This window comes from Protopterus annectens, chromosome 5.part0, assembly GCF_019279795.1.
Source record: "Protopterus annectens isolate FY-2018-M chromosome 5.part0, PAN1.0, whole genome shotgun sequence".
In the NCBI taxonomy this organism is placed as follows: Eukaryota; Metazoa; Chordata; order Ceratodontiformes; family Protopteridae; genus Protopterus; species Protopterus annectens.
In genome coordinates this window covers 372,295,374-372,309,557 of record NC_056735.1, presented here as the reverse complement: position 1 = coordinate 372,309,557, position 14,184 = coordinate 372,295,374, and the positions used below count along the sequence as shown (strand labels likewise).

The 14,184-nt window shown below is 40.6% G+C and overlaps 1 protein-coding gene across 7 annotated transcripts in view; it reads left to right on the top strand.

Annotated features, from left to right (window-relative positions):
• CASK (calcium/calmodulin dependent serine protein kinase) overlaps positions 1–14,184 on the top strand; it is a 4,132,188-nt gene that overhangs the window by 689,378 nt on the left and 3,428,626 nt on the right. The window lies entirely within an intron of this gene.

Sequence of the window (14,184 nt, the reverse complement as noted above, 5' to 3'; positions counted from 1 at the left end):
ACTGTTTTGCATAGAAAAATGGTTTTATTTGGCATTGCTTATTTGTCTTTGGTGGTGACTGATTTATTATATTGCGTATCTGGAGACAGTAATACATGGGGTGCAATGGAGTACATGAATTCAGGCTTACAAAAGTCTTTTTAAATTTGTTTAATTTTTTTTTCAAATTTTTATCTCCTCTTTTATATCCATAAGTTAAGATGAGGTATATTGTAGTACACTAGAAATGTCAGTAGCATTTTGAATTTAGAAAAACAATCTGGATTTCCTTTCATGTAGATAAATATTTTTAGTGCCCTGGACCTGCCACTGTCTCAATGTGTGATGTATGACAGAATGAGGGCTGTAAGGAGTTTGACTGCCATTTGACATTGTTAGGAATAGTACAGTACAGCTGTAGGTGAAGGCAAAATGACATAATAGTGTGTTACGCACTTCCGTCACAGTCCAGGAGCACATCGGAATACTGTTTACAATACAAGATAGCTGAAGAGAGAGTATAGTTTGCATACAAGACATCCATATACTTATGAAATGAATAAGAGTACTTTGTGAATTTCAGCACAGAGGAGATTATCATGGTGAGAAAAGTGAGGTATATACATACAAAATGGGAATTCTGGGATTTATAATTAACATCAGGTAGAGAAGTATGGATTATGTTTTATTCTGTGACTGAGGGAGACAATTTCAGAAAAAGGATATTAAGTTTCGTAGGGTTATAAGTAAACAAGTGATGTGATAGCTTACAGCAATAGTTAAGGAGTTTGATCTGACTTGGGAATAATCATGTTATGCAAGGATGACTGAGACGGGTGCAGTTTTTTATTTTTTCCTGAGGCACTTTAAAACGATTTGTCTAAATATGTAGTAATCTGGAATATCCCATCCCTTCCATATTGTTTGACCATTTTAGATTGATTTGATTTGATAACTTTTTGGTGTCTTTTTGTTGCTGTTGGCCAATGGCATTTGTTTAAGATGGTGCTCTGTACATGAACTTCTGTAACCTACCTGCATTATTTTGATTTTTTGCATTAAAATCCACGTAGTGTATGTTTGACTATTTTGTAGTTGTTACCATCCCTTCCAGTCATATATGCCTATTTTGATGATTGTTATCTGCAGAGAAGGTCAGTTTCCTTGTATTCTAGAAGCATTTTAATAATCTAAGCACTCTTGGTTTCTGTTACCATTTAGGCAGACATTTGCTGTAGTTTACAAAGACTTACAAAACTTACAAGGACCACATCTACAGATGTACACTAGTTTCATTTCTTAATGCTCCTCCTTTAATGATGTCAGCTAGTTACCAATGCAAGTTCTGATCTGTGGCCGTTACTGTCTCTGGGTTTATTTCAGTTTTGATTCAGAGTATTTAATTCTGATTTCTGTAAGTAGCAACTCCTTTAACTTTATCACTGATGCTGTTACAGAGTATGGATAATAAAATAATAACCTTGCCTTTTGTACTACTTTCCAGATATGATGGCTGCCATTAGTTAGTGTTTCAGATCATCTCTTATAGGTTCATGGGTGTTTACTAGGCTAACGACCACAAGGATCTTTTTAAGCCTAGCCATACATCCCGAATCTCTGACAAGTTATGACACCCTTGATAAGTGTAAGCATGGGCCTGGGAGATGAACCATTTACAGGTTACCTGTTTGCATTAGAGACACAGGTGCCAAACCAGGAATACATTTCTGGTTTCCCATCCAGTTGTCCAAGTTGCACTTTAATTGGATTAGGGAGTAGCTCTGCTTCACATGGATGGGGGGAGCCTGTTAACAGGGTAGTCTCTGGGATACATACCTATCTCTCCAGCAGGTCCTGTTTGTATCACAGGCAAGGTTTAAGTCTTTAGAACTGGTAATTCTGGTACAGTTTGTTTTGTGGATATGCAGGAGGTCCATCAGAGTGGGGTCTGACAATGCCCTGTGTACCAGCATAGATCTCCCTTCAAAAGCCAGTAGTAAACAGAATACAGGGATAGGGCCTTGAGGCGGTCACCATAGGATATATTACTTACGCCCTGTATTCTTTTAGTGAGGAACCTCTGTGGACATTCCGGTTGTTGGCTATGTCTGGTTAGGTACATACCAAAGGGGGCATTGTACTCAATGATACATCTGATGAATGCCGAATACAGTGGAACAATGACTTCCTTGGACTTGGATGACATACCTTTGTTTATAAGTTGCGCAACATAGAATGATTTCCTCACCAATGTAAACATGTGATGATCAAAGGCTAGATTATTATCTGTGTGTGTCTGTAAGTTCCTGACTACTGGGTCAATCTTGCTATTAGCAAGTTGTTAAGATGATCCATTCTACACCAAGTATTTCTAGTTTTGTTTTGGAGTTTTAGTATGTGTATATTCCAATCATATTGTATCGTTAATTTTCCTATTGGTTAACTATATTCAGGAGTCCAGGAGTTCTCTGCTGGAGTGCCTTCTGTGTGAAGTCTGCACAGTCTTGGTCCATGTGGACTTTTGCTATGTGGTTCATTTTCCTCCCTTGTGTTGGAGATGTACCGTTTAAAAATCTGTGTAAATGTACGTTTGTAGACATGCCCACAGGTGTGTGTGTCCAGAGTGCAGGGTGAGTATGTATGTGCATCTCACAGTAGTCTAGCTCCCTCTACAGGACAAGTTTCTGTGCCCTGCAGCCACTGTGTGCCCAGATAGATCTCTCTTGTGACCCTGCACTGGTTAAAGAGGTAATTAGAGAATAAATTAATGGAGATTTGCCTTGACCTTCTAGTGCTTGTGCGGTTATGTGTAGTAAACATTTGTACTCTTTCCTGATGTTTGCCATTCATTCACATCACTTCTGTCATCTTCATAGGTTCTGCCACTTCCCCATGGTTTTTCACTCTTCCTGCTTGCATTTAGAAGTCAGCCCAGCTGACACTGTGCACACAAGCTGATTTGCACTACTGTTCTAAAATAGGATTGATTCATGGTTATGCACATTAGTCTAGCTTTCTAATGAATTAAAAAGGAACTTGCATGATTATTGATTTACATGGGGAGTTTAAACAACTGAGTCAGTTGAGCAAACTTCCATCCTGCAGTAGTAGGTGATGCAGGCGTCTAGCTGACCCACACCCAGTTGCACAGCAGTATACTATGACATGTACACAGCTTGCTTTACTGTACTTAACCCTGGCTGTTGCTTTCAGACAGTGGAGACTAATTATAGCATCATTGCCATAAAGCATAATTCTGCACTAATCAGAATCTTCTGTCCAGTGAAAAAGACCATACGCACACACAGTCATACTCCCTGCACAGATAGTCGCGTGCACACAGGCATAAGCTTGCATAGCCTGTCAGACACTGAGACTTCCCTGTACACCTTAAGACAGTCTGAGAACCCTGTGAAGATTCTCCCCATTGAAATGCATAGGTGTAGACAGATAGAGTACCTCATATAGGTGTACACAGATAAAGTACCTCATCCTCTTACACGTTTGTGCACAGCTCTGCACAGAGATTGTCTTTGACAGATGCCTGTGAATCTCCATAGTTAGCAATCTTGCCTGTATAGCAGTGCACTGGCATGCTAATGAAGTCTAATAGCATATGCCATACACCCCACAACTGCATTTGCATGCAGTACTGTATCCAGACCTACTCGGTAGACATAGCCTGCACTTCTAAGCAGCAAGGTGCTGTAGGAATCAGGGCAGCCTTGCTTAGTACATAAATCAACTTGCATAGAAGGCAGAGTGACTGTGATTCTCAGACACATATTAGTTATTTGTTGCTACTTGTGTGCTAGTTCTGTTACAGTTCAATATTTTAGTTATTTCGCTGTAAGTCTTTAATCCCTGTTTTACCTGTGACGAAAGCTGCCTTTCTTCTTTATCATCTCAGCACTTTCCTTTTAAGCTTTTTGTACTTTCACGTATTTTTTTAACATTGGTGTAATTTCCTTTACCCCTCTTAATTTTGTACATTATTTCATTCAAAAACTGCACCTGCATGGCAGTTCATATGAATTAGATTTTCTGACTAACCTTCCCAGTGGGCAGAGCTCCTATTTTAATGTTTACACATTTATTATCAGTTTGAAAGTTTACCCAAATAACTGCAAGAACACATTGCATAAAAGTACGTTATACAGCACAAATAAAAGTGTTACTTCAGCACAGAAGTCAGCTCATCAGAAGCAAAATAAACACATCCGGGGAGTCAGAACGACAAAGATTAGCATTTCACACACTGGTGTGAGCTACCACATTGTAAAATAATGGCTTTTTGTCTGTATCTTTCTTGTAAATGTGTGTATGTATGTATGTATGTACTGTAGTGTACCTGGTGCTGCTTTACTTTTATTCAGCTGGACTTCTACACAAAGAATTAGGCATTCTGAGACCTTACCAGCATTTAAATTCACATGAAAAATGACCTTTTGTTTCCTCCTTGTTTTTCATAGAAAAGAAAAACTGTGTTGTAGGAAATAAATGGTATTTCCCTACTTTCTGATTCTGTTTCCCTGCCATGACAACTTGTTTTATGAGGTTTTGAATATTTTTTTTCTTATTTTTCCTTTAAGATGCTGTTACATATGTTTGTCGTATGTCTGAGTCTACATTCTCATGCTGCCTAATTATTCCAGAACACTTTCTTTTAAGACTGCCTTGTTTTTACCCATGAGGCATATATGTCTTTGTAACCCCGACTCTACCATCTTACAGGGCCCATATATTGAAGACATTTTGCTGTATTTTCACTTTTAAGGTTTTGATGTAGGCCTTGCACCATGTTTAGTTACCGTTTAATAAGTCCCACCTGTATGCTTCTGGAGAGGAGTTCTTCAGAACAGAATGATATACTGAATAGTTTATCTAGTGATTTATTTACTAGTAACGGTCTCTTGTTCTGTGTTACGTGTACTCCCATGAGAATAAATCAGTAATACAGTGAGAAGCATTTCCCTCCCACTGAATTACAGTGCTCTGTTTTTTGGGATAAACTCAATATACTCCCTCATCCTGCAAGTTCAGTAGCCATAGTGAGACATTACTCAGTGTAGTTAAAAGACATTAATGCAGATCCTGTTTTTATTGCAGAAAAATGACAAGTCATATCTCAAACATTTTATTTACATTCAAGAAATCCTCAGCAGGTGAATGTCACTAATAATAAAACATATCTCACTTGTTTATGAAATACAACTGCGGTGGTGGTGCTGCAGTAGTGTTGTCGCCTCACAGTAAGACATCCTGTTCGATTCTCAGCTAAAGCTTCTTCTGTGTAGAGACGTGCATGAATGGGCGTATCTTCGTTGAAGGTTGTGCGTCAGGGCTGGCAACTCGGAACGTAAAAATCTACTGCCAATCATTAGCAGACCGGAATTCCGCTGTGGCGACCCCTAACTGGGAAAAGCCGAACGACACAACAACTCACTCCTGTGCTTTGCATTAGTCTTATTTTTTTCTGATGTGTGTGGGGAAACGTGTCACCGTGTTATTCAGGATCTTTATCATGAGCTGCCCCTGCTTGCTTGTGTCAGGACATAGGTATGCAAGAGGAAAGAAGTAGGAATGATGCAGTAATGTTGTCTTAGAAAATATCTGACATTTCTAAATTATGCCATTGTGTAATAATGTACCATGGCAGGGATTTGAATCATTCATGGGTTCACTGACACTCTGCTTTCTTACATCAGGTTTTTGTTTAATCAAGTCATGTATTTACGCATACCTTGCTATACCATGGCAGAGTTGCCGGTAATTCATTTATTTGCCTACACCCTGCCTGCCATGGTTAATGTGTTACACATATCCTGTCATGGTATACCATCATAACATTCTTAATTATAACACAGTATGTAATTTCCAGGGATACAGATCTCCTCTAGTTACGATCTGCAGTGTACATTCCCAAAAGAGGCTTACTAATATCTGTTGTCATGTCTTGAGGGGTTAAATCTTGATGCAGCCATAAGGCTACTGTTTGTTTGACAAATATTCTAGTGACAAATATTTGTTTCTCTGTTAGCATTTGCACTGTTTGGTCAATGTGGTGGTTTCCTATAGCTCTATTTATCTCACTACATGTCTGAAAGTGTAGACTGTTCAGTGTAGAAATAGAAAACAGTAACTGAAGGGTGTGATGATGTACAGCTGTTATGCAAAATAATCAGTTTGCATTTTTTTTTGTAACATACATTTCTTAAGTTGCCTTATACCAGGTTCTGTTATTATTTCTGAATTTTTTTGTGTTATTGCCATATCTCTTATCATATGGTTGGTGTATCAGGTGTTAAATAGCAGTTAAGATTACTGGAAGATTTCATCACTGAAATGTAATGTGCCATGAAATATGGCAAAACAAACCTTTCTGTTTCAGTTTTGTATATTATGCTTTTGTGAACTGTGTGTTTTGCATCTTCCACATTAGCTGAAAAACCCAGAAGAATTTGCATACTGAGTTTTTGTAATCCTTGCTATACATTTTCAAAATGTGTCATTTAGGACCTCAGAACGTGTGTTTCCTATGGTGTGGTAATTGAGAGAAGAATTTCATTTGCTAGTTTATAATGGTGTCTGACATTTCACAAATCTAATAGGCCGAATTCCATTTGAGCTCCGTATTAGTATTCACTCCTATACACGGCATGCGCCTGGAAGCTTTTACAGCATAGTAATTCATCCTGCTTTCTACAGTCTGACACTTCGTCACCATTCAAGTGAAGGCATGAGCCAGCTCTTTAAAGTCGTACAGCGTGCAGGCTGACAGCTTCTGCTACAGGTCTGCCATTCTGTGGAACCCATTGCTAAACATCAAGGTGGGAGTATTGGGAATTGGGGGTGCCGTTAATCGGTCACAAAGAGTGAAATTAAATGGTATTTGAGTATCCTATAGGTTCATAGGTAGGTACTAGGCTATTAGCCCTAGATCTTGACGTATGTTATACAACTGGGGTTTTGAATTTAGTCTTTATATTAGGTTCTTAGATTAACATTAAATAAGAAGAATTTAAGTCCATAATAATTATTAAAACACAGTTGCTATGAAACAGAACTTCCATTTATTAAATGACAGTAAGGATTTACCATAGAGCAGTGTAGTTATTTGATTGATTGCAGTGTTGCAAAAATATAACTCCACCTAAGAAAAAGAATCCCAGAGCAGAGAATCACCATTGCTGAACGTAAAAGTAATTAATAGCTATGTTTAATAAGGGTGTTTATGTGATTATTTGAATGAAACATTTTTCAATGTTGTGGATTGCTAGCTTCCAGCTTGTGTATCACCATTACACTTTGGATAATAATCTCCTTTATTTTAAGTGTCATGCACAAAGTTAAATATTATGCAGCTAACTGTTCATAGAATACCAGATTGTACTGCTTTATGTCATTGTTAAAATAATTTCTGATAGTTGCCAGAGTTACGGTTTGGATATTAATACACTTAAGGTAATGCAGTAGAATGCTGAAATGTCATACATTGGTTCATGCAACCTGTTGAGTTAGATTAGATTTCATAAAGCATCAGAGATGACTTCAGAAAGAAGTTGTTAAAATAGACCATAAACTCGTATTTTTTTTAATATTTTTTGGGACAAAGTCTCACCCTGAGAATCCCCTCTTCCTCTGCCCAAAAGCTCCAGTTTACTCTGAACCGCCACCCTTAGGAAAGTGGCATCCTAGGAGCAGAGGGCTCACATAACATGGGCCAAGTAGGGACGTCAGGGTGGTCTCAGTGCAGTGGCACCCTTTGTTGACATCTGGGATTTTTGCATGCTGAGCTTACGATCCTTCTGTTAGCCATTAGATGCAGAGTAGTGCCAAATCCAGGATGAGTGCATTCTTCTGCACAGCTACAAAGCTCAGCTGGACTACAGGTGCTCCTTGGCTGTTGTTATACCCTCTCCCCCCGTGTCGCTGTGCATAGACTACAGGTGCTCCTTGGCTGTCGTTATACCCTCTCCCCCCGTGTCACTGTGCATAGACTACAGGTGCTCCTTGGCTGTCGTTATACCCTCTCCCCCCGTGTCGCTGTGCATAGGGAATGTATTTCTGGACCCTCCTCCAGAGTGTGGTGCTGCAGTGGGATTTATCCAGCTTCCTATAGCAGGAATGAGGGAGAGATGGTATCTGCCACTCACGCTGATCTTTTCATGGCTTATGTGTTGTTCTGGCTGCTAATTGACCCATGGTTGTATAGGTTTCACTCAAGGCTTTATTCCTACAGGTGATGTTAAGCATAATAATATGCTCACAAGTAACACATAAGATACATTTAAATTAGATTGGTTATTTGCAAATCCAGCAAAACTAAATAAGCAAACAAGTAAATAAATTTGTATGTATTTTATCCTCCAGCCACCTGTCAGTCAGCTGCCCTTCCTTGAGAGTTGACTCCTCCTTTCCTTTCTTGGGTGGCATTCCACTCTAGGGCAAGAGGCATATGCAGGAGAACTGTCATCTAAGCAGCTGTCAAGGTTTGTCTAGTTATTGTGTAAATCTTCACCCCACAGGGGGATGATGGGCGCTTGTTTGCATGAAGCCCGTCTGTGCCTTCCACTCTACGGCACATTGCATGCTGTCACCCAACCTCCACTGAAAACTACTAATCACAGCTTGTCAGATGAGAGCCAAAGCACATCTCTGGCATGTGTACTGTGCACTGCACTCCCATTTAACTACAAGAGTGCATGCAATGGCAGACTGGACTGCTTCCCTTCTCCCTGGATGGGCAGTCTAGTGTCAGACCTTCACTCCCTTGTTCAGGACAGCACTGCGTCTCTGTTATTATCACTCCTTTTCCTCTTTTCATTCATCTGTCTATTTTGTCTGTCTTCAGTTTGATAAACGGGTAAGTATAAACGGGTAAGTGCATAGGTCTACTGATCCTCTTCAGTCATGGCCCAGTACAAGAGAACTGTAGAAAAATGCAGTATATAGTATATACATATTCCAAATTATAGAAAGTTTGATGACGAAATAAAAAAACCTTCATTTTCTGATGCCCAGTTTTCTAAATGTAAACAAGTATTTAAACATGAAAGCTTTTAATAAAGCTTTTTAAAATTTAGCTGGTGAATAAAACTTGGTTCATAACTGCAACAATAATAATTACCCACAAAGGTGCTTTTTTACATAGATGTAAAGACTGTTCGGAACATGCACTGTGCAGCATTTTGTAATCAGTGACAACAAATGATGTCCTTTAGAGACTGATTTACATTTTTTGGCTTAAAAGGTGATGAAATGCTTGCATTTGACGTGTCGCTGTAGTTGAGACTGACAAAGGTATACATTAGAATCCCCCCGTATCCAAATGTCTAAGACTCCACATTGCTTTGTGTGCACTGGTGTTCAGGTAGGTGTGCGACAGAAGATGAACAGCAGTACAAAACTGACAGCATTTGTCAAGAAAGGCTGCACTGAATGAGAGCACTGTTACAATACAGCAGAATGTCATGGAGTGTCTTCAGGTGTTGGATAATACTTAAATCTGCCTAAGCTACTTTAATGTTATATACATATTGTCTTGTGTGCGTTGGTTGTCCAGCACTATATTCATTTTCTTGCAAGCAGTAATACCAGTGAAATGTTTATGTACAGTACAGCAAATGCTACTGATTCCTTAGTTCATTCCGTACTACTATATTTTTACTGATTTTTTTTAAAGTCTAACTCCAAAGTAATGATTTTGTTTTCTCCACCTTCCAGCCCTTTCTTTAATTACTGTGCAGTTTTGAGTTTGGCAGGAAAATGTAAGTGACACTTGTGGCTCAGATTGTGTAGCTGTACCAGTGGGTAATTATGTGGTAATATCCTGTTGAGATTTATACAGTATTCAAACACTATTTTATTGCATAAAGCTCAGCATTCTAAAGTAAAATTAAAACAACTCAGGTGGTTAATGTTACAAGGGATGAGTACAGTGTTCGATGTTAATAAGAGTAAGAGAGCACACCTCAAATGATTTAGATATTTTGGATGTTCTGGGTTCCACTGAAGTAAGATTCTTCACACACTGATGTGACGAAGACATGCTGATCAAGTCCACCTTATAGGTTTGTAGATGTATGATAGGACTACGGTGCTGAAGCTCAGTTAATCCATGTACTATGAGTAATTTAGACTCCCCAGTCAAGGAGTGTTGTACTAGACACCCCAGAGTGACTTTACAATTACCCATCCAGCCATTCAGATTAGTTTAAAGGCAGCCAGTGTGTTGCTTTGATGTATCTAATTATTTTATTCCATAAACAGGAAATAGTTTGGATTAATTTCCAGTCACACCAGAAAGTTCTGATTGTGTCAATGAAAACTGAGGTCATTGATGTGGGCATATGTGATTTTGTTAGTCTTGTATAGGTGGAAGTCAAACAGGGTAGAATTTTTTCATGGCAAAAAAGGGTAATCATTATATCACCTCAAAGGAGCCTGTATGCGACAGAGAATAGTAAGCGGGCTTTTAACTTATTTGCATTGTTTAGGGAGCTTAGTCCAATTTTTTTAGGACTCTGGTGCATTTCAAGTTGGAAAAGATGCTTAGAGAAGTACATGCTGAAAGGGATCTTGTATTATGAGGAGTCAAGTATAGTTATTTCTAGCGGATATGCCTTTGGAAATTAACTGTGCCAAAATTTGTTACCTACAGCTGACACACATGGTGGTCAGAGGACAATTTGTTGTTGATTAATGTACCCAGATTCCTGATGGATGAACCAGTTTTAAATTGGGGGTGTCTAATAAAGTATGAGCTATAAAGTGCTTTTCGGCCAAAGAAGAACACATTATACTTTTTGGTGTTAAAACTTCAGCCCTTGGTTGGTACCCCAGGCTTTTGCTTGATCAGGCCTGCATTGAAGGATGGGAGTCTGTAATGGGGAGCATTTGGTGGCAGTTTGCAGTCATTAACAAACTGATTAAGTTGTAGATTATCAACTTCTGCCTTAACCTTGCCTGCTGTAGATTATCAACTTCTGCCTTAACCTTGCCTAAGGGTAATGCTGCTCAATGCCAGAAGTCTCACTCTCAAGATGCACGCACTCGAGGCCCTTCTCAATATGGAGAACATCGATGTCTGTGCTGTGACAGAAACCTGGTTCAAGGCTCCTGAGAGCACCCCAGCACTAACAGGTTTCACCTCGTATCATGCGTTCCGGCCCCAAAATCCGGACAACACCAAGAAAGGAGGGGGGGGGTGTCCATATTCATAAAGGACACCCACACCTCAAGGTTGGTGGCAACGCACGATGCATCGGAGACCATCCAGGTGCAATTAACCATAGGCAAGACTGCTCTGCAATTTGTAGCATGTTACAGGCCACCCTCTCAAACTCAGGAACCTCACATGGCCTTCCTGAAAACATTGGAGGGGATAAATCTCCAAACACCATCATACTAGGTGACTTCAACTACCCTAATATAGACTGGGAACACTACTCAAGCCCGAACACTCTAACCCAAAGATTCCTGGAGTTCATAAACTCAAATGCCATGGAACAACTAGTCACCATCCCCACAAGAGGAGAAAACATACTTGATCTCATCATCACGAACATGGGATCAAAATGTTCAACACCGGAAGTATACCCCTCACTGGTGAGATCAGATCATAAACTAATCTCGCTGGAGGTCCTCATCCCGCCCCCACCTGAAACAAAAAAAGACCACAGTGAAAAACTTCTCAAAAGCCGATTTCACACTTCTAAAAACTAGTGTGGTCTCCTTTAAGGCCCCTGAGCCAGTGGTAAACATTACTCAAACTGCTGAATCACTTACAAATGCCTTCTACCAGCACCTACAGGACTGCATGGATCAGGCAATCCCAAACAAAACTAAGACTCTCTGTACCAAAGGCAAGCGTCCAGTCTGGTGGACCCCAGCCATAAACAAGCTCTACAACAAAAGGAGGAAGCTACTACAAGATAGAGCAAAATCCTTGAAAGGTAAGACACCTTTGATCATTATAAGTAAAAAACTAAGAGCTCTCATAAAATCATCCAAGGCAAATTTTGAGAGAAAAATCGCCAAGGACTCTAAAGACAATCATAATGCCTTATTTAGCTATGTTAGAAACCTAGGAGGAAACTCCCAGATATGCTCAGAATTAGTTCAAAATGATGTGAAAATTACTGAACCTGCACACATTGCTAACATACTGGCTGACAGGTTCAGTGCAAACTTCTCCCCCCCCCAAAAGGAGAGATATCTATTCCAGAGGATTGTAGCCCCCAAACATCTCCAACGCCCAGGTGAGAACTGCCCTCACTAAGGCAAAAAACACAGCATCCATGGGACCGGATGGTGTCCCCGGCTGTGTGCTTCATGAACTAAACGAGGAATTAAACCCACAGTTAGGACAGCTGTTTAATCTTAGCCTCACCTCAGGATACGTACCCAAGGAGTGGCGCCCGGCGACTGTGGTCCCACTTCATAAGGGCGGTGCCTCCACAGACCCTGGAAATTACTGCCCCATTAGCTTGACAAGCCTTATCTGCAAAGCCATGGAGAGGATCATAATGGAACTCATAAATAAAGACATAGGAACTTGCAGACTTTGGATCCAACCCAGTTTGGCTTTGTCAAAGGCAGATCCTGCCTCTTAAACTTGGTTGACTTTTTCGAGACAGTCAACAAGGCCATTGATGAGGGAAAGGCAGTCCATACAGCCTACCTCGACCTGGCAAAGGCCTTCGACACAATACCCCACTCGGGTATCATCGAAAAACTCATCAGCTTGAATGTAAACCCATACATCACAAGATGGGTTGCAAACTGGCTAAGTGACAGAACCCACAGGGTCAGAGTTGCTGGAGCCATGTCAGACTCAAAGCCTGTCACAAGTGGTGTCCCACAGGGCTCAGTCCTGGGTCCACTCTTGTTCGGCATCTACTTTTCTGAAGTACAAGCAAACACAGGAGGGTTATGGCTGATAAAGTTTGCAGATGACTGCAAACTGGGCGCTATAGTCGAAAACACATCTGACACAGATATCCTCCAGAAGGGCCTCACAGAAACGGATAACTGGTGCCAGAGCCATGGCCTGAAGTTAAACGCCAAAAAATGCATAGTCATACCCTTCGGGAAAAACAAGGTTACCCCTAGCTACCATATAGGTGGCAATCCACTGAGCACAGAAAAAGTCATCAGGGATCTGGGGACCCAAGTTGACAGTAGCCTTCGCTTGACACTCATGTTGCTAAAGTAGTTAGGAAAACCTTCTATATCGCCCACCTGATCATGAAGGGATTCACATCTAGATCAAGGGAGGTCATCGTCCCCAGTACTCATCTCTCATTAGACCTATGATTGAGTACAATGCTCTTGTTGGAATGTATCTGACCAGACACCTACTGCAGCTAGAAAGACCCCAAAATTTCCGCTCCGAAAGGATAAAGGGTCTCAAAATATGTCTTATGCTGCCCGACTGAAAGAACTCCAGCTTTATTCAGTCTCATACCGCTTGCTCAGAGGTGACCTGTGCCTGACATATAAGGCCATGTCAAACCCAGATTTGATGAATATGCTTCACCTCAAAAAATCTAGATCCCTCAGAACCACAAGGGCGGGAGACTTAAACCTTGACATGGTTATAAATAGAACATGCTGGAGGGACAGATTCATCACCCAGAGACTCCCTATGCTGTGGAACAAAATCCCGGTACATGTGAGGCAGAGCACCTCGCTGGCCTTGTTCAAGAGGAATCTTGACCAATGGATGGGAGATCGCAGATATACCCCAGGGATTGCTTCAGTGTCACAGCTTGACAGAGGCACAGAAAAATGATAGGCATAGTTTTTATTCAAACTAAAGGGGTGGCGAAAGCCACATAACTATGGGCTAGGCTTATAAATGCCCTTGGGCAGATAGCCTAGTATGAACCTATGAACACTGGGGAGAGTAGATACCAAATAGCAGGGAGTTCAAAACTTAACCATGAAGAACTCTACTGATGACATTTGTCTGTATGGAAGAGGTGCCACCAGTCCTAACTGCATAGAGCCTGGCTGCGAGCCATTTGGCTACACATCAGATGATGTACAAATGAGGATAAGTTTGTAAGACTGTCACCGATACCTGCACTGTACTGAAGCCTTTAGCCAGGTCCAGCTAAGCAGAGTGGGAGGAGTGGGCTCTATCTTCAGCTTTTGGTACCCTATTGAAGAAATCAGTTAGACTGAGTAGACAAGATC